We start from the raw sequence: 21321 nt of genomic DNA on the forward strand, positions 1-21321 counted from the left end.
GTGGCTAGGGGAGCCTGGGTGGCTCAGTTGGTCAAGCGACTGCCTTCGGCTCAGGTCATGATCCCAGGGTCCCTGGGATCGAGCCCCACATCGGGCTCCCGGCTCAGCGGGAAGCCTGCTTCTCCCTCCCCACTCCCCCTGCTTGTGTTCCTACTCTCGCTGTCTCTGTCTCTGTCAAATAAATAAATAAAATCTTTAAAAAAAAATTTTTTAAGTGGCTATTCTCTACTGAAAACCATTCTTCCAGACACCATCCTAGATTTGCTTCCTTGATAAAACATCCTTTCATCTAGAGCTTTTTGTGTTATTTTATCATATGTCATCCAATCAAGTTTTACTGCACATTTTGGTTCAGTGAGACGGACATCGTAGGTGTGAGTCCTAACTCCTCCTTTACTGGAAAAGTCACTGGACTTCTTAGAGTCTTGGTTTCCTCATCTCTAAAATATTATCTCTCAGAGTCATTGTAAAGGTAAGATGGAATAATTTATGTGAAAGTGATTGTTAAAAGGTAAAGATGTGAAAGATGGCAGAGGAGTAGGAGACCTGGATTTCGTCTGGTCCCAGGAATTCAGCTGGATAGGGATCAAACCATTCTGAACACCTACAAACTCAACAGGAGATCGAAGAAAAGAATAACAACAACTCTCTCATCAGAAAAGCGACCACTTTCTGGAAGGTAGGACGTGCGGAGAAGTGAATCCGAGGCGATATTCGGGAGGATAGACGGCGGGGGAGGGGCCTCCGGCGGCCGCTTCTGGCAAGTGATAGAGCCGCGGAGCACAAAATCGGAACTTTTAAAAGTCTGCTCCACCGAGGGACGTCACTCTGGTGGCTAAGCGGGGGGTGGAACCCTCCGGGACAGTGTGGTCTCAGGACCCTCGGGGTCACAGAAAGACCGGGGGTGCCTGAGTGTGGCAGAGCTCCCAGGTATCGGAGCAGGGAAGCCGGCTGCAGAGGCGGAGCCCAGGCGCGGGCTCTCAGCTCGGGGTTGCCATAAACCGTGATCCGCGGCACAGTCGGGCCACTGCTCCTCCAGCAGGGACCCAACAAACAGCAGATCCGGGGAGATTCCTCTTCCTGCCCCGGGAGGAGCCGCACGGGAGTGCACCGCAGGGATCTGCTGGGTTTGGAGACTCCACATGGGGTCGGGTGCCAGAGATAGAAACGTGCGGTCACAGGCCGGGTGAGCACGGGGTGCGGCTGGAGACTGGGGAGATGGGAGTGACTGACGGCTTTTCTCTGGGGGCTCACTGAGGAGCGGGGCCCCGAGTTCTCGGCTCCTCCGGGGCGGAGATTGGGAGGCCGCGATTTTCACTCTCGTCCTCCAAAGCCATAGGAAAGCTTGCAGGGAACAAAAGCTCCCGAGAGCAAACCCGAGCACATTACTTAGCCCTGAGCAGGCAAGGGCAGGGCAATTCCAACTCCGGCAAAGACATTTGGGAACCATGGCAACAGGACCCTCCCCCAGAAGGTCAGCAAGAACAACCAGCCAAGACCAAGTTTACTGATCAATGAGAACGGCAGAACTCCAGCGCTAGGGGAATACAGCACATAGAATTCATGGCTTTTTTCCCATGATTCTTTAGTCTTTCAAAATTAATTTTTTTTTAACTCTTTTTTTTTTGGAATTTTTCTTTTTCCCTTTTTCTTTTCTTTTTTTAAATTTTATTATGTTATGTTAGTCACCATACAATACATCATTAGTTTTTGATGTAGTGATCCACGATCCATTGTTTTCGTGTAACACCCAGTGCTCCATGCAGTATGTGCCCTCCTTAATACCCATCACCGGGCTAACCAATCCCCCCTCCCCCCTCCCCTCTAAAACCCTGTTTGTTTCTCAGAGTCCATAGTCTCTCATGGTTCATCTCTCCCTCCAATTCCGCCCCCCCATTTTTCCCTTCCTTCTCCTAATGTCCTCCATGTTATTCCTTATGTTCCACAAATAAGTGAAACCATATGATAATTGACTTTCTCTGCTTGACTTATTTCACTTAGCATAATCTCCTCCAGTCCCATCCATGTTGATGTAAAAGTTGGGTATTCATCTTTTCTGATGGCTGAGTAATATTCCATTGTATATATGGACCACATCTTCTTTATCTTTTCATCTGTTGAAGGGCATCTCGGCTCTTTCCACAGTTTGGCTATTGCGGACATTGCTGCTATGAACGTTGGGGTGCATATGGCCCTTCTTTTCACTACATCTGTGTCTTTGGGGTAAATACCCAGTAGTGCAGTTGCTGGGTCATAGGGTAGCTCTATTTTTAAATTTTTGAGGAACCTCCACACTGTTTTCCAAAGTGGCTGTACCAACTTGCATTTCCACCAACAGTGTAAGAGGGTTCCCCTTTCTCCACAACCTCTCCAACATTTGTTGTTTCTTGCCCTGTCCATTTTTGCCATTCTAACTGGTGTAAGGTGGTATCTCAGTGTGGTTTTGATTTGGATTTCCCTGATGGCTAATGATGATGGACATTTTTTCATGTGTCTGTTAGCCATTTGTATGTCTTCTTCAGAGAAGTGTCTGTTCATCTCTTCTGCCCACTTTTTGACTTGATTATTTGTTTTTTGGGTGTTGAGTTTGAGAAGTTCTTTATAGATTTTGGATACCAGCCCTTTATCTGTAGTGTCATTTGCAAATATCTTCTCCCATTCTGTTGGTTGCCTCTTTGTTTTGTTGACTGTTTCCTTTGCTGTGCAGAAGCTTTTTAGCTTGATGAAGTCCCAAAAGTTCATTTTTGCTTTTGTTTCGCTAGCTTTTGGAGATGTATCCTGAAAGAAGTTGCTGTGGTTGATGTCAAAGAGGTTACTGCCTATGTTCTCCTCTAGGATTTTGATGGATTCCTGTCTCACATTGAGGTCTTTCATCCACTTTGAGTTTATCTTTGTGAATGGTGTTAGAGAATGGTCAAGTTTCATTCTTCTGCATGTGTCTGTCCAATTTTCCCAGCACCATTTATTGAAGAGACTGTCTTTTTTCCATTGCATGTTTTTTCCTGCTTTGTCAAAGATTATTTGACCATAGAGTTGAGGGTCCATATCTGGGTTCTCTATTCTGTTCCATTGGTCTGTATGTCTGTTTTTGTGCCAGTACCATGCTGTCTTGGTGATCACTGCTTTGTAATATAGCTTGAAATCGGGCAACATGATGCCCACTTTTTCCCTTTTACAACCAACATCTTATCAATCCCGTTTTTAAAAAACATTTTTATTTTTCATTTTTAGAGTCATATTCTATCCCTTCATAGTAGTTACCCTTATTTTTGGCATATATATATAAGTTGTTCTCTCTTTAAAATTTTGAGATAGTTTCTTCTAACAGATCAAAATATACCTTAAATCTCTAGTGTATGGTTTTGTTCTACTCTCCTGCCTGATCACATTCTCTCCCTTTTTTTTTTTAAATTCTCTTCTTTCTTTTTTCAAACAACTTCTTATCAATTCCTTTTATAAAATTTTTTATAATTTTCATCTTTACAGTCATATTCCATCCCTTCATCATATCAACCCTTATTTTTGTATGTATATAAGTTTTTCTTTCTTTAAAATTTTGGGAGGCACTTTCTTCTAACAGACCAAAATACACCCAAAATCTAGTGTGTGGCACTGATCTATGCACCAGCCTGATCATATTTGATCATATTCTGGTTTTTTTGGTTTTATTCTGTTTTTGTTTGTTTTTATCTTTTTCATTTTCTTTTTTTTTTTCTTTTCTTTTTTCTTTCTTTCCCTTTCTTTTCCCCCAGCTTCAGGTCTTTTCTGATTTGTTTAGAGTATATTTTCTCGGGATGTTGTTACCCTGTTAGCATTTTGTTCTCTCATTAATCTATTCTCCTCTGCACAAAATGACAAGACGGAAAAAAATCACCTCAACAAAAAGAACAAGAGGTAGGACTGACTGCCAGGGACCTACTCAATACGGACATAGTACGATGTCGAATCTAGAGTTCAGAATCATCACTTTAAAGATACTAGCTGGGCTTGAAAAAAGCATGGAAGTTATTAGAGAAACCCTTTCTGGAGAAATAAAAGAACTAAAATCTAACCAAGTCGAAATCAAAAAGGCTATTAATGAGGTGCAATCAAAAATGGGGGCGCCAACTGCTAGGATAAATGAGGCAGAAGAGAGAATCAGTGATATAGAAGACCAAATGATGGAGAATAAAGAAGCTGAGAAAAAGAGAGATAAACAACTACTGGATCATGAGGGCAGAATTCGAGAGATTAGCGATACCATAAGACGAAACAACATTAGAATAAGTGGGATTCCAGAAGAAGAAGAAAGAGAGAGAGGGGCAGAAGGTATATCGGAGCAAATTATAGTAGAGAACTTCCCTAATTTGGGGAAGGAAACAGGCATCAAAATCCAGGAAGCACAGAGAACCCCTCTCAAAATCAATAAAAATAGGTCACCACCCCGACATCTAATAGTAAAACTTACAAGTCTCAGAGACAAAGAGAAAATCCTGAAAGCAGCTCAGGACAAGAGATCTGTAACCTACAAGGGTAGAAACATTAGATTGGCAACAGACCTATCCACAGAGACCTGGCAGGCCAGAAAGGACTGGCAGGATATATTCAGAGCACTAAATGAGAAAAATATGCAGCCAAGAATACTATATCCAGCTAGGCTGTCATTGAAAATAGAAGGAGAGATAAAAAGCTTCCAGGACAAACAAAAACTAAAGGAATTTGCAAACATGAAACCAGCCCTACAAGAAATATTGAAAGGGGTCCTCTAAGCAAAGAGAGAGCCTAAAAGTAACATAGACCAGAAAGGAACACAGACAATATACAGTAACAGTCACCTTACAGGCAATACAACGGCACTAAATTCATATCTTTCAATAGTTACCCTGAATGTAAATGGGCTAAATGCCCCAATCAAAAGACACAGGCTATCAGATTGGACTAAAAAACAGGACCCATCGATATGCTGTCTGCAAGAGACTCATTTTAGACCCAAAGACACCCCTAGATTGAAAGTGAGGGGGTGGAAAACCATTTACCATGCTAATGGACACCAAAAGAAAGCTGGGGTGGCAATCCTTATATCAGACAAATTAGATTTTAAACCAAAGACTGTAATAACAGATGAGGAAGGACACTATACCCTACTTAAAGGGTCTATCCAACAAGAAGATCTAACAATTGTAAATATCTATGCCCCTAACATGGGAGCAGCCAATTATATAAGCCAATTAATAACAAAAGCAAAGAAACACATTGACAACAATACAATAATAATGGGGGACTTTAACACCTCCCTCACTGAAATGGACAGATCATCTAAGCAAAAGATCAACCAGGAAATAAAGACTTTAAATGACACACTGGACCAAATGGACTTCACAGACATATTCAGAACATTCCATCCCAAAGCAACAGAATACACATTCTTCTCTAGTGCCCATGGAACATTCTCCAGAATCGATCACATCCTAGGTCATAAATCAGGTCTCAACCAGTACCAAAAGATTGGGATCATTCCCTGCCTATTTTCAGACCAAAATGCTTTGAAACTAGAACTCAATCACAAGAGGAAAGTTGGAAAGAACTCAAATACATGGAGGCTAAAGAGCATCCTACTAAAGAGTGAATGGGCCAACCAGGAAATTAAAGGAGAATTTTAAAAATTCATGGAAACCAATGAAAATGAAAACACAACTGTTCAAAATCTTTGGGATGCAGCAAAGGCAGTCCTAAGAGGAAAGTATATAGCAATACAAGCCTTTCTCAAGAAACAGGAAAGGTCTCAAGCACACAACTTAACCCTACACCTAAAGGAGCTGGAGAAAGAACAGCAAATAAAGCCTAAACGCAGCAGGAGAAGAGAAATAATAAAGATCAGAGCAGAAATCAATGAAATAGAAACCAAAAGAACAGTAGAACAGATCAAAGAAACTAGGAGCTCGTTCTTTGAAAGAATTAAGAAGATTGATAAACCCCTGGCCAGACTTATCAAAAAGAAAAGAGAAAGGACCCAAATCAACAAAATCATGAATGAAAGAGGAGAGATCACAAACAACACCAAAGAAATACAAACAATTATAAGAACATATTATGAGCAACTCTATGCCAGCAAATTAGATAACCTGACAGAAATGGATGCATTCCTAGAGATGTATCAACTACCAAAACTGAACCAGGAAGAAATAGAAAACCTGAATAGACCTATAACCACTAAGGAAATTGAAGCAGTCATCAAAAATCTCCCAAAAAACAAAAGCCCAGGGCCAGATGGCTTCCCAGGGGAATTCTACCAAACATTTAAAGAAGAATTAATACCTATTCTTCTGAAACTGTTCCAAAAAATAGAAATGGAAGGAAAACTTCCAAAGTCATTTTATGAGGCCACCATTACCTTGATCCCCAAACCAGACAAAGACCCCATCAAAAAGGAGAATTACAGACCAATATCCCTGATGAACATGGATGCAAAAATTCTCACCAAAATACTAGCCAATAGGATCCAACAGTACATTAAAAGGATTATTCACCACGACCAAGTGGGATTTATCCCTGGGCTGCAAGGTTGGTTCAACATCTGCAAATCAATCAACATGATACAATACATTAACAAAAGAAAGAACAAGAATCATATGATCCTCTCAATAGATGCAGAAAAAGCATTTGACAAAGTACATCATCCTTTCTTGATCAAAACTCTTCAGAGTATAGGGATCGAGGGTACATACCTCAATATCATAAAAGCCATCTATGAAAAACCTACAGCAAATATCATTCTCAATGGGGAAAAACTGAGAGCTTCCCCCCTAAGGTCAGGAACATGGCAGGGATGTCCACTATCACCACTGCTATTCAACATAGTATTAGAAGTCCTAGCCACAGCAATCAGACAACAAAAAGAAAAAGAAGGCATCCAAATTGGCAAAGAAGAAGTCAAACTCTCACACTTTGCAGATGATATGATACTTTATGTGGAAAACCCAAAAGACTCTACCCCAAAACTGCTAGAACTCATACAGGAATTCAGTCAAGTGGCAGGATATAAAATCAATGCACAGAAATCAGTGGCATTCCTATACACCAACAACAAGACTGAAGAAAGAGAAATTAAGGAGTCGATCCCATTTATAATTGCACCCAAAACCATAAGATACCTAGGAATAAATCTAACCAAAGAGGCAAAGGATCTGTACTCAGAAAACTATAGGATACTCATGAAAGAAATTGAGGAAGACACAAAGAAATGGAAAAACGTTCCATGCTCATGGATTGGAAGAACAAATATTGTGAAGATGTCAATGCTACCTAGAGCAATCTGCACATTCAATGCAACCCCCATCAAAATACCATCCACTTTTTTCAAAGAAATGGAACAAATAATCCTAAAATTTGTATGGAACCAGAAAAGACCCCGAATAGCCAGAGGAATGTTGAAAAAGAAAAGCAAAGCTGGCGGCATCACAATTCCGGACTTCCAGCTCTATTACAAAGCTGTCATCATCAAGACAGTATGGTACAAAAACAGACACATAGATCAATGGAACAGAATAGAGAGCCCAGAAATGGACCCTCAACTCTATGGTCAACTCATCTTTGACAAAGCAGGAAAGAATGTCCAATGGAAAAAAGACAGTCTCTTCAACAAATGGTGTTGGGAAAATTGGATAACCACATGCAGAAGAATGAAACTGGACCATTTCCTTACACCACGCACAAAAATAGACTCAAAATGGATGAAAGACCTCAATGTGAGACAGGAGTCCATCAAAATCCTAAAAGAGAACACAGGCAGCAACCTCTTCGACCTCAGCCACAGCAACTTCTTCCTAGAAACATCGCCAAAGGCAAGGGAAGCAAGGGCAAAAATGAACTATTAGGACTTCCATCAAGATAAAAAGCTTTTGCACAGCAAAGGAAACAGTCAACAAAACCAAAAGACAACCGACAGAATGGGAGTAGAGATTTGCAAATGACATATCAGATAAAGGGCTAGTATCCAAAATCCATAAAGAACTTATCAAACTAAACACCCAAAGAACAAATAATCCAATCAAGAAATGGGCAGAAGACATGGGCAGAAGGCAGGAACAGACATTTTTCCAAAGAAGACATCCAAATGGCCAACGGACACATGAAAAAGTGCTCAACATCACTCGGCATCAGGGAAATCCAAATCAAAACCTCAATGAGGTACCACCTCACACCAGTCAGAATAGCTAAAATTAACAAGTCAGGAAACGACAGATGTTGGCGGGGATGCGGAGAAAGGGGAACCCTCCTACACTGTTGGTGGGAATGCAAGCTGGTGCAACCACTCTGGAAAACAGTATGGACGTTCCTCAAAAAGTTGAAAATAGAGCAACCATACGATCCAGCCATTGCACTACTGGGTATTTACCCCAAAGATACAAATGTAGGTATCCGAAGGGGTACGTGCACCCCGATGTTTATAGCAGCAATGTCCACAATAGCCAAACTGTGGAAAGAGCCAAGGTGTCCATCAACAGATGAATGGATAAAGAAGATGTGGTATATATATACAATGGAATATTATGCAGCCATCAAAAGGAATGAAATCTTGCCATTTGCAACAACATGGATGGAACTGGAGGGTATTATGTTGAGCGAAATAAGTCAATCAGAGAAAGACAATTATCATATGACCTCACTGATATGAGGAATTCTTAATCTCAGGAAACAAACTGAGGGTTGCTGGAGTGGGGGGGTGGGGTGGGAGGGATGGGGTGACTGGATGATAGACACTGGGGAGGGTATGTGCTATGGTGAGTGCTGTGAATGGTGCAAGACTGTTGAATCACAGATCTGTACCTCTGAAACAAATAATGCAATATATGTTAAGAAAAAAAAAAGAAGAAGAAGATAGCAGGATGGGAAGAATGAAGGGGGGGAAATCGGAGGGGGAGACGAACCATGAGAGACGATGGACTCTGAAAAACAAACTGAGGGTTCTAGAGGGGAGGGGGTTGGGAGGATGGGTTAGCCTGGTGATGGGTATTAAAGAGGGCACGTTCTGCATGGAGCACTGGGTGTTATGCACAAACAGTGAATCATGGAACACTACGTCAAAAACTAATGATGTAATGTATGGTGATTAACATAACAATAAAAAATTTTTTAAAAAGGTAAAGATGTGCTCAAATATGAGATTAAATCATTATTATCATCTCAGTGCCAATTTAGCACAGCTAGTTAGTTGCTATGCTGATGAAATCATGCACGTGAGCCAAGCGAGCTGGTTCTTCTTCTAGATTCATGCTACAGGGACCAATAATTTTCCTGACTAATACAGAGTGAGCGGAAGGATGGAGAAAGCTGCAGAGCACATCCTGGTGGGTCAGCGGGGTCATCTTCATAAATAAAAGATAGATAGCATACAGTCACCTCAGTTTACCTAAGGCATGCAGGGTCCCAGACTTTTGGAAGAAATAAAAGACAGGCCCTGTCATAATCAGCTCTGGTGCAATAAATCCACAAGACAATACATTATGCCTAATTCAAGAGTTTAATGTTTTGTTTTGCTTTTGCCATTGTATTCTACCGGTTTTAAGACTGAAAGTTAACCAAGAATTGCTACATCTGCCTGTAATACAAACAGCAAGTCAATCTCTGTCAATTTAGAATTCCAATATGGTTCATTCCATGAGCATATTGAAACAAGGAGGAGCCAAACCGTTACTCCAATTTCCAATGAGGATGAGATTTAGTAGTATACAGACTCCAAGTATTTGGTTAGTATTCACATCCTAAAACCCCCAAACCTACATATACACGATGGAATATTATTCAGCCATCAGAAATGATGAATACCCACCATTTGCATTGGCATGGATGGAACTGGAGGGGATTATGCTAAGTGAAGTAAGTCAAACTGAGAAAGACAATTATCATATGGTTTCACTCATATGTGGAACATAAGCAATAGCATGGAGGACCATAGGGAAGGGAGGGAAATCCAAAGGGGGAGAAATCAGAGAGGGAGATGAACCATGAGAGACTATGGACCCCGAGAAACAATCTGGGGTTTCAGAGGTAAGGGGGGTAAGGGGAGGGGTAACAGGGTGATAGGTATTGAGGAGGGCACGTGCTGTGATTAGCACTGGGTGTATACATAACTAATGAATGGTTGAACACTGCATCACGGACTAATTATGTACTATACAGTGGCTAACTGAACATAATAAACAAACAAACAACAAACAGAGAGGGAGGCAAATCATAAGAGACTAGAGAGAACAAACTGAGGGCTGCTGGAGAGGAGGTGGGTGGAGGATGGGCTAAGTGAGTGATGTACATTAAGGAGGGCACTTGTGATGAGTACTCGGTGTGAAATGGAAGTGATGAATCACTAAATTCTACTCCTGAAACGAATACTACACTATATGTTAACTATCTTGAATTTAAATAAAATCTTGTCAGAAGAATAAAGATAAAAATAAAACCCCCAAACCTTCCTTACAAAACCAGCCATATGAATTTAGACTTGTTGTTGTTGTTGTTAAATTTAAATGTTTCGGGGTGCCTGGGTGGCTCAGTCGTTAAGCATCTGCCTTCGGCTCAGGTCATGATCCCAGGATCCTGGGATCCAGCCCCGCATCGGGATCCCTGTTCCCGCGGAAAGCCTGCTTCTCCCTCTCCCACTCCCCCTGCTTGTGTTCCCTCTCTCACTGTGTCTCTCTCTGTCAAATAAATAAATAAATAATCTTTAAAAAAAAATTTAAATGTTTCTACTTTAAGGGGTTCCAGCAACTTTTTCTTTTACTTCACCTTCGGTATTTGTCCTACGAACTTTATACACAGGTCAATGATTTCAAGTGAATCAAGTGATCATTCTTAGGTTGCAGACACCAAATACAGCATGCATAGTAAAAACGTAAGTATTACAGCAGAGATTATGTGTAAAATCCAGAAAGCTGAGCCCTGGATCTCTAGGAACTGGAAAGTAGGCGGGGGAGCGGGGGGCGGCGCACGCGCCTGGGTGGCTCAGTCAGTTGGGCATCTGCCCTCGGCTCAGGTCATGATCTCAGGATCCCAACATTGGGCTCCTTGCTCAGCGGGGAGTCTGCTTCTCCCTCTGCCCCTCCCCCCTCCCCACCCCCCCTCATGTGCTCTATCTCTCTCTCTCTCTCAAATAAATAAATAAAATATTAAAAAAAGAAAAGAAAATAGATCTAGGACACAAGCTGGAGGTCTGAATGTCTCCACCTGGAATGACTCCCTCCCTCTGGTCTGCTGGTGAACTCCTCCTGTGCCTCCCTGACCACCCATCAACAGATACTGGCAGAATGGCTGAATAATGAAGATTGAAGACCATCCTAGTCATAGACAGATCTGGCAGCACTTTGGTAAGTGCATTTATCCAAGGGACTTGGTGAAGAGAAAATGGCTTAGGAAAAAAAAAAAGCTAGGAAAAGAAATGTAGTTCTATCTAGATTTAGTTCTAGCATGGAGCATCCTGTGTGAAATAAGCCCCAAACATGCCAAGAATATTTTGTACTGCATTACAAATGAAAACCAGCTCCCATGCAGATGGAATTAAGAATTTCGTAACCCAATAAATCTGCCTTCCTCCTAGGACAGAAACTGCTTTAACTATTCAAAGCAAATTCTTAAACATTTCCCGCTCCTGATATGTAAAGGCTTTTTAGAAAGTAGGATGAATTTGGTCTGTGATAGATGCTTATTAAAAATTCAGATCTTTGTTGAAGCAAAACAATGTACGTGGAGCACAAGTAAAATCCTTGTCGAGGAAATCCCTGAGAAACCTGTTTTTTTTTTCTCTCAATGAAATTGTGTTAAAAATGAATAAAACATACGTTCTTCTGTGGGATCTGTAGCTGAAGTGAAGATATTGGAGTAAATGTCACAAGGAAAAGGGGCACTTTGCACAGGGCCCCCACACCCTTCACTCTCACCTCTTCCCTTTCCAGGCTTCTAAATTTTTTCATGTTGTTTTGGTGGGTGGTTTGGCAGCTTCGTATGGGTTTTAGCCTTCAGGCATCAATCTCTTTGTACTTTAGGTTTCTGGATTGAGAGGTTTGAGGAGGAAAGGGATGAAGGACACTCCAAGGGTAATTGCTACTTAATAGCCAAAAATAGGGAAAAATAGCTACAGGAGTGCAATTAGCCTCTGCTCATCCTTCCTCTAAGCAAATGGCACCTGTCACATCACCCCATCATGCAACATGACTGTGTGGCTTCCGTGTGACCTGGGTGGGGCAAAAGAGAGGATTTCCTATTTAAGGCTCATTTGTTGTAGAGTGTGTGGCCCATCAGACTGATGAAGCATTCATTGTTTCTCTAAAATGGAAAGAGCTTTGTAAAGAATTCTTTTTAAAGGTACCAGGAATCTGGAGACCACATACTACTAAATTTGGTTTTGATCAGCGGCTTCATTATTGGCTCAGATTTAGAAACAAAAGGCCCCTATTTTGATTGCTGCAGAAAACAGCATTTGTTTTCTGCAGCAATCAAGACACAAACATCCAGCCCATTTGAATACCTTTTTATCCACTTTCCTTGGGGTGACCTCTGATTGGCCACGCTAAATAAGGGGGTAGCCAAGAAAAGCTAACATTTCATAAGAACTTCACTTTTCTAATCTCCTCCTTTGACTAAAATGGCCATTATTTTGCCTTTCCTAACAGAATCCAATGCACGGAGTAAGTGAAGTGAACATAGGCTGAACGATCAAGGGGAGCCGGCTGGTCCAATGCTGCACGGAGGCCATTCACTCGCCAACACTGCAGAGATTACTATGCACCGAGGTCGTCTGTGCTGTGGCTTAGGCCAACTGTACCACTGATTTTGAATTACAAAAAGACTTCCAGTTGTAAAATAATTAAGTTATGGAGATGAAAAGTACAGCAAAAAAAGGGGGGGGGGCGGTATCAGACTGACCCCAAGCGCCTCTTCTTTTGAGTATCGTCAAGTTCCTACCTCTTTTCTCCCCCTCCTCCCCACTCTTCATGCTTCTAGTTCACTATTTTAATTCCCAACAGAATCATCTGCTGTACGACAGACTGCCCGGCTACAAAGATAGACGTGCACACCCCCATTGTGTCCGGTAGTCAAGGACGCACAGGCAAGCTAACAAGATGCAAATCCCATTCAATGTGGCTAATGCCTTGTTCTATCCCTATGCAAAGCCCAGAAAACTCATTCTTTTTTTTTTTTTAAAGATTTTTATTTATTTATTTAACAGAGATATAGAGAGAGCATAAGTAGGCAGAGAGGCAGACAGAGGGAGAGGGAGAAGCAGGCTTTCCGCCGAGCAGGGCGCCCGATGCGGGGCTCGATCCCAGGACCCTGGGATCATGACCTAAGCCCAGGGCAGCCGCTTAACCAACTGAGCCACCCAGGAGCCCCGAAAACTCATTCTTTTAGGCAGTTTTATAATCTAGCTCTGACACCATTACTGAATGTGTAACACTAATTTAAATAAATCACATGTGGTTAGCAAAAGAGACAGTTCTGGCTTTGTTTAGTCTGAGAGGTTATTTTCATGCTTAAGAAGACCTGATCTCATTTTTTAGGCGAGGTTCAAGGATATCTATCATTTACCCTCCAGGAATGCCCCCATCGTGGGTCATTTGGGTGCTAGCCTGGCCCCTGCTGAACTGCTTGGTGGCGAGGGAAGAAACATTCTGGGAACAGAGGCATGCATCGAATAGGGCTCTTGGGATTATGTAGCAAGTGTCACTTCACATAGGTTGTGTTGAAAGAGGCAAGAACACAACTTTCTCTGCCAACGGAAGCAAATCTCACGTCAAACGGCCGTGATGATTCCGTCAGGAAGTAGTTGTAGCTGAACTATAGAAGAGGGTCCTCCCACAGCCTTGGACCTGCTTTCCCAGGGGAGGAACTCAGTACACACGTGGGAGGAGGATGCGCACTAATGTCTGAAGTTACCACCGAGGCTTGAAATTGCTTCCAAGGCAGATGTTCGCCTTTTACTCGGTTGTACCTTTCAGATCATAAAGCAGGGGGCTTGAAACATAGTATGTGTCCAATAATCCTGTTAGCTGACAGACTGGGCTTGAAAACATCTTTCCTTTCTTCTACCTGATTGGACAGAATAATCTGAAACAAAAATGGGTCTAGTCCTTCACATTTTTGGTCTCATGTCAGATCTCTCTTTTCAGGAGTCTTAATCGAAAAGATTTTCCAGTTGGTTTACTTCCTGGTCTTCAAAATCATGCCTGAGGGTCTGTAATGAGAGGCCTAAAGTGCTAGTCCTTTCCCTAACAGGAGATAAGCCAGTCAGCAAGACTTTGCCTCTCTTGATATTTTGGTTTAAATCAGTGACTATATTTAAACTAAACAAGACATCCCTCAAACAGCAGCCATTCTGAAACTTGGAAATCATTAACAATAAGGAGACAGTGATTTAAAAGGCTAATCACCTTTCAGAATTCCAACTGCCTCCAGCATATTTCTACAAACTGCTCTGGTTCCAGAAGTCTGCACTTCTTAGGTTCCTTCGTTTTCCGGCAGTTAAGGCAGAAGCAAACCTGTATCCACAGCTTCTATTTGAGCACTTCTAAACTGTCCTAAGTTAATAAAGATGCTGACAGACACAGTGTTTTTGTTTGCCTCAAGGACGCATCCTAATCTTCCTGGCCAGCCCTTCTGCCTACATAAATTGCATCCAGACATCCAATATGTTCAGAAAAAGAAGGATGTAGTGAAAATTCTAGGGAGGGGATATTTCTGTTCAAGGATTAAGATGAGATTCACAGGCAGGATATGCAAAAATGATAGTTTTACACAGGAAAGAACCAGCATTCGTATGACAAAATATTTGCCTACGAAAGCTCAGTTTCTGAGGTTCAATTTCCACTAAATTCTCAAAAAACACATAAAAGTGAGTGGCTGTCACACAGTGGTTCATGCTGTTTTGGTGGGTAGTTTGGCAGCTTTGTGTGGGTTTTAGCCTTCAGGCATCAATCTCTTTGTACTTTAGGTTTCTGGATTGAGAGGTTTGGGGGTGGAAATCGAGGGGAAATTTCCTCCCTTTCCTTTCCCCTCTACTTGCTTATCTCAGAGGTTGCACTTGCCAGTTCTTCTAGCGCTAAGACCAAATTATATCCATATCAAAGACCTACTATTCCCTTCCAGAGAAAATAATGAACTAAACTCATAGACTTGCAGGAGCTTATTTAGACTTTCCAACTAGCAGGTCAGTCTCAAGTTCTAATATACAAGGGCACAAAAAATAATGTTGATAACAGAGTATGATAGTACCTCAGCCTTGACTCAAGGCTTCTTTTTTTTTTTTTTTTTAAGATTTTATTTATTTATTTTGAGAGAGCATGAGTGAAGGCAGAGGGAGAGAGAGAATCTCAAGCAGAATCCATGGTGAGAGCGGAGCTCGATCTTAGGTCCCTGAGATCATGGCCTGACCTGAAACAAGAGTCCGACACTTCAGCAACTGAGCCACCCCGGCGCCCCTTGACTCAAGGCCTTTAAGATAACAGTCTCAGAGAGGCTTCTCAAACAGACATCCAGGAGTATAACCTCATGAAACCCAAAAGAAAGCAGTCATTGTTCCTACCCGCATCATTAGCTGCAGCATCAAAAGCGTCTTGCCAGTACCTGCCGACATAAACTTTTAGGGACTGAACAAATTAAGCTAAAAATTGTCTTTAGGGAATTTATAACCCAAGATAGATTTGGGGTGAAGCTAGCAGTATCATTTTTAGTGGAGTGGCGAGAGGAGAAAATTCTGATAATGTTATCACCCCAGGATTTCAGGATAGCATTTTCAAAGATTCCTTGGGCATTACTGTATTACCCGATTGGTTTAGTTCCCCTGAACAGGCAAATTCTCACCGAGCAGCACTTGGAGAGTAGTGAATTACAGCTGCTCTGAAAAGGCCAAATAAACAGATCACTCCTGAGCCCGGAGGTAAATATCCAGCTCTTTCTAGTGTAGTCGGTGGACAGAAATTCAAAGGACAGAATTCAATCCAAGGGCAGACCAAAGAAAAGGTCAGAGTCTATGCTGTTAATTCTCAGGAAGACTCCCTACCCCATTCATATTCCGTGTCTTATGAGAAGTTCCTTCCACTTGTGTTCCAATACAAAGCAGAAATAACAAGCTGACCAGGCAATGAGGAAACCATGGAAGACAGCCTTAAAATGATAATGCAAGAAAAACAATTCAAGATGTAGATGCCATGTTTACTTTTGAACGATACGGTGGAACTTCCAATGGAGGATTTAATAGACATAGAATTTTCCAGGAAAATAAAGGCAGGATTTGGGGAAATCTGAGAATACGGATAAGGAACACTGTCATCTAAACAAACCTTGACACTGAAAGGTAATGATATCCTAGATTCCATGATCCAAAATGGAGTCATGTATGTACCTAAGAGGGATAGTGTAGAAAAGGGTAGAAAGACAAGCTAGAGCACAGGGAAAAGAGTGTGCACATACGAGGGTGAGTGAGGAGGTGTGGCATTAACCCTCTACCTAGTCCAGAATATGACTGAATTATCTCACCGTGAAGACATTTCATTAATGTATGTAGCCTTGTCCAACTCAGCCAAATCCCTATCTACCTTAAGGGAGGAGGAAGGCAGAGAATTTTTGTTGTTTTAAATTGATCCTTGATTGCTAAATGTACCTGAATTTGCAGAGGAAGGAAACCTAATGTGCGTCATAAAGAATTCAAATTCTTTGCCTCAATGCTGGAGGTTGTGATAGTCAAAGTGTTCTGAATCTTTCCTGCTCTTTTGTCTCTTTCAGCTGAAGGGCAGGTACTACATCTGCCAAGGATGAAATCAAGTGGAAATCTGAAACTAGAGGTCAAGTAGGTCCAGGAGGTAGTGACCCGGGCACAGTCCTTCCTCCCCGCCCCTGGTAAAGGAACCTGGAAATTCAAGTTATCGTGGGTCAGTCCCATAACCACATTCTAAAAATACTGATGAAAAATTTAATCTCCATTTTTATAGGTCAAAAATTGTCTAGTGAAAAAAGCATTGCATAGACCACAAGAACAACAACGCCTCTTTCCCTAAGGGCTAACCTAATCTTTGGATGTCTGGAACTCTAAGGACTTTAGGCTATGTAAAAAGCATTTGAATCTAAAGCTGTCTCTGTTTCATAATTTAAGGCTGGTGATTTCCTGGGGAAGTGGAGGGGTAAAAATGCTACCAGTTGCTCTATGGGGTTGGATTACAGGTGGGAACAAATTTGGGGTTCCTAGAATGCTTTGGATCTGACACGCGTTTCATGCGACAAACCTTTCTCCCCACCCCAATTTGTCAGCAACATGGGGTTTTCAACACGGGGCATGCATTTTCAAAATAAATCATATCCATCAAAAAGAGCTCTGCAAACCCTCAAAAATCCACATCTCCCTCCTCTAATAAACTAGAACTGTAGCATGAACTTGAGCTGCGTGGAAGCTAATAGGAAGGAAATCTATTTGAGTAGTTCGTTTTGCCAAACGACCGAAATTTAAGAGAGAGAGGGAGAGGAAACCCATCTTTTTAAAAAATCATCAAAGCAACTGCTTTTAAGATCGCAGAATATCCATTCTCCCCGCCCTCGGTGCAAAATGACGTTAACCGTTTTACTTCCGAAGCTGTGCACATATACTGCAGGCAGGGCAGAGGGGCCCGGTCCCCCGCGGAAGGAGGGGGTGGGGGGGACCTCGGCCAGCCCGGGCCTGAGTGAGACGCCGCGAGAAGCCTTAGCACTTCCGCAGCCCGGGCTGACAGCGTCCCCACCGGCGCCGGCTCCAGCCTGGCATCGCAGCACCGCTGGCAGGATCCGGAAGCGGATTCGCGGCAGGCTGCGCACACCGCAGTCCGCCCGGACCTGGCCCGGAGCGGAAGGCTCCAGGTGGACCGGGCCGCGCCGCCCCAGCCCCGGCGCTGACTTACTGCCCGCGGGCGACTCGCTCGGCGGAGAACTGGCGCGCTGGCGGGAGGCGGCGGGCTGCGACTCCGCCTCCGGTCGGATGGCGGCCCCCCCCCCACCGAGGGCCGGGGTTGGCTCGCGCGCGGCCCTGGCGGCGGCAGGCGACCTCGGCAGGCGCGCCCGTCCGCGCCCGCTCCTCCCGGAGCCGTGTCTGGAGCTGGAGCGGCTTCACCGCCTGCTGTGGTCCGAGAGCTGGGCTGAAGTGGCAGAAACGGAGGAGGGGGCGGAAAGCTGCCTCCCCGCTGGATTCTGGAGGCCCTTAGCTCGGTGTCCCCGGTTCCAAAAGGCTCTCTGGTTGGTCATTTCCATCCCGTGCCGAGGCGCAGAGCGGAGAGACATCTGTTTTCCATAAGCCGCGAGGCAGAGGCAAATCCTGGATTACGTGTTGCCCGGCCCTCGCAGCATTCCCAAAGCCCGCACGGCCGCTAATCCCCGCACAAAGAGCCGGAAAACAACACGCAAGTTGGTGCCCAGTTCCAGAAAGATTTCCCAGTGCGATGACTAAAGGCTCTTGCGCCCAGCCTCCGGGGAAGGGCCAATCGCAGCCCAGGGGGACCGAGAAGGGGGGTTGGCTCGGTTTGTAGGTCTAGTCCGGCAAGCGCGTCCTCCCTGCCGGTCCTGTAAACACAAATGCAAACTCTGTCCCTCCGGGGGGAAATGACTTTAGTTTGATGAGGCTGAGAGAACTGAAAAGGGCCAGCGTCCATTACAGGACAGTTTATGCTACTGAAAGCAATCATGATTCCTGAATGGGAGACAGGAAAAAATCTCGGTGTTTACTTCAGTCAGTTCTGACAATGAGTCAACTACGACACAATCAGCCCTGAAAATGATGAGAAATTACTGCCTCTTGGGGACTTATTGTTTATTCTGTAAAATAGGTTGGGGTAGGAAGTCTCCCCCCACTCCTCACCCCTGACTTCCTTGCTTCCTTCTAGAAACATTTATGAGTGCCTCCCATGTGCCAGGCACTAGGCTGAGAATAGAAAATTGGAAAAAGCCTGCAGTCTCTACTCCAAAGCGCCTTATATGGGGGGGGGGGGGGGGGGGGGGGGGGGACCCAAAATTTTCCGCGCCGGGGGAAATTGCTATGATAGAGTGTATGCCCAGAGGGTTAAGGGAACATAGAAGCGGGTTTTCAATCATGCTGGAAATCAAGGAAGGCTTCCCACAGGAGGCTGCATTTGAGTTTTGAAGACTGAGCAGGCATCAGGCAGAATGGAGAGAGAGAGGCAGGGGGGAGTATCTGAACTTCTGTACGGCTGCAGAAAACAGGTGAGAGGAACAGAGGTGAGAGATGTGGTTATGGAGTCAGACCACGAAGGTCTCATCTGCTAAGTTCTGGGATTGGGCTTTTGGAAGCTGTGGGAACCCTTGTGTTTCAGACAGATTACTAAAGAAGGCATATGGAAGGAAGACAGCCTAGGAAGGGGGTGGAGGTGGGTGGGGATGGATGGGAAAGACTCCAAAGATGTGAGAGAGGCGAAACCTGTAGGATGTCGTGCCTGGGAACAAAGAGGGGAGTGGAGCTGGAAGCTTTCACCCAGGTTCTGACACACATGTACACTGGGGTGGATGGAGAGTACTATCTGCCAAGACAGAGAAATGAAGGGAGAGCAAGTGGGACCAGAGAAAGGATGAGTTGCGTTTAGACAAGTTGAGTGTATGGCTTTTGTAGGATATCCAAATGCAAATATCCCAGCAGGCAGGACAGCCCCATGGATCTGTAAGGCAGTTTGGGTGTTATGGGCTAGCAATGCAAATTAGAGATTTGCCCACCTTTACATACATGGTAAATACAGGAGCAGAAAATAATTCACTTCGTTTGCTAGGCTGCCATAACAGAGTGCCACAAACTGAGTGGCTTCAAGAACGGAAATGTACTCCCTCGGGGCACCTGGGTGGCTTAGTCAGTTGGACGTCTGCCTTCGGCTCAGGTCGTGATCCCCGGGGTCCTGGGATCGAGCCCCTCATCAGGCTTCCTGCTCAGCGGGGAGCTTGCTTCTCCCTCTCCCTCTGCCTGCCTCTCTGCCTACTTGTGCTCGCTCTCTCTGTGTCAAATAAATAAATAAAATCTTAAAAAAAAAAAAAAAAGAAATATATTCCCTCACGCTTCTGGAGGCCAGATATCCAAGACCAGGGTGTCAGCAGGACCATGCTCCCTCCGACAGTGCCAGGCAAGGATCTGTTCCAGGACTCTTTCCTCACTTCTGGTAGTCTCTTGGCCTGTGGCATCATAACTGCAATCTTCACATGGTACTCTCCCTGAGTGAGGGTGTCCACATTTCCCCTTTCTGTCAGGACACCAGTCATATTGGATTAGGGGCCTACCCTACTCCAGTGTGATCTCATTTTAACTAATTACATCTGTCCTTATTTTTATTTCCTATCTGGAAATTACCTTGTTTCCATATAAGGTAACATTCTGAGGTAGTGATGATTAGGACTTCAACCTACGAATTTCAGGGGAACACAATTTAACCCACGACATTCACACAATTTGGACTGAGTTATTAGGAGCAGGGTTGAACATGTCGATGAGGAGAAACATCAGCTTTAAGTGGGCAAAGAGAGCAGCTCTGGATGGAAACTGAGAGAAAACCGATTAGAAAGGTACATAAGGGGTGACCCACACACAGGGAAGACACATGTTTTTAAAAAGAGTGATTAACATTGCCAAACGCTTAAAAAGCCAGGAAAGATAAAGCTAGAATTTGCCCATTGCCTTTGGATAGTTGCAGTCATTGGACCAAATGGGCAGACTAGTAGATGAACTTCAAAGGGCCCACTTAATTCCAACATTTTATGACTTTAAAACCATTGTCCAGGCAAACCCATTGAGAGAAGTGTGGGGTAGCGGACATTTGTTTGAGTCTCGCCTCCCACACCACAACCTGCTTTCTCATCCTCCCTTGGAGGTAGGGCTTGAAACTGTGATGTGGACTCTGGCAGTCGGATGGATAGACATTAGACTTCCATTGGGATGAAGGCAATAGGAGAAGACAGACCCCAGAGAAGCCATTTTCTGTCTGATGGTAGAACCTGGCAGAGAGATATGGACCCTAAGGGCGCAACAGGGGTGAAGATCCAACAGAGGGTCTGTGGTGGCCATATTCAGAGGAGCAGAACTAGGGCTCATTCTGGAACCATCTGGTATATAATTTAGGCATTACTCTCAGCTGAGTAGCCTCCGAGCTTGATTCTCTAGATTTCTTGGAGATTCTCTGAGCCACTTAATATTCTTCCTTTTCATTTATTTTTTTTAAAGTTTTTATTTATTTATTTGAGAGAGAGAGAGATAGCAGGAGACAGCATGAGCAGAGGAAGAGAAGCAGGCTTCCCACTGAGTAGGGAACCGACGTGGGGCTCAATCCCGGGACTCTGGGATCATGA

The 21321-nt window shown here is 43.8% G+C and overlaps 1 protein-coding gene across 1 annotated transcript in view; it reads right to left on the reverse strand.

The window, feature by feature from the left end:
• The window catches only part of TRIM2 (tripartite motif containing 2), a 104546-nt gene extending 86599 nt beyond the window's left edge, over positions 1–17947 (reverse strand). The window contains exon 1 of the mRNA XM_044912865.1: positions 17892–17947. The gene's annotated coding sequence lies outside the window, so the exon portion shown is untranslated. The remainder of the gene's footprint in view (positions 1–17891) is intronic.
• Between the last annotated feature and the right edge of the window lie 3374 nt (positions 17948–21321).

The sequence above is a fragment of the Neomonachus schauinslandi genome, chromosome 2 (genome assembly GCF_002201575.2).
Source record: "Neomonachus schauinslandi chromosome 2, ASM220157v2, whole genome shotgun sequence".
NCBI classification, from domain to species: domain Eukaryota; kingdom Metazoa; phylum Chordata; class Mammalia; order Carnivora; family Phocidae; genus Neomonachus; species Neomonachus schauinslandi.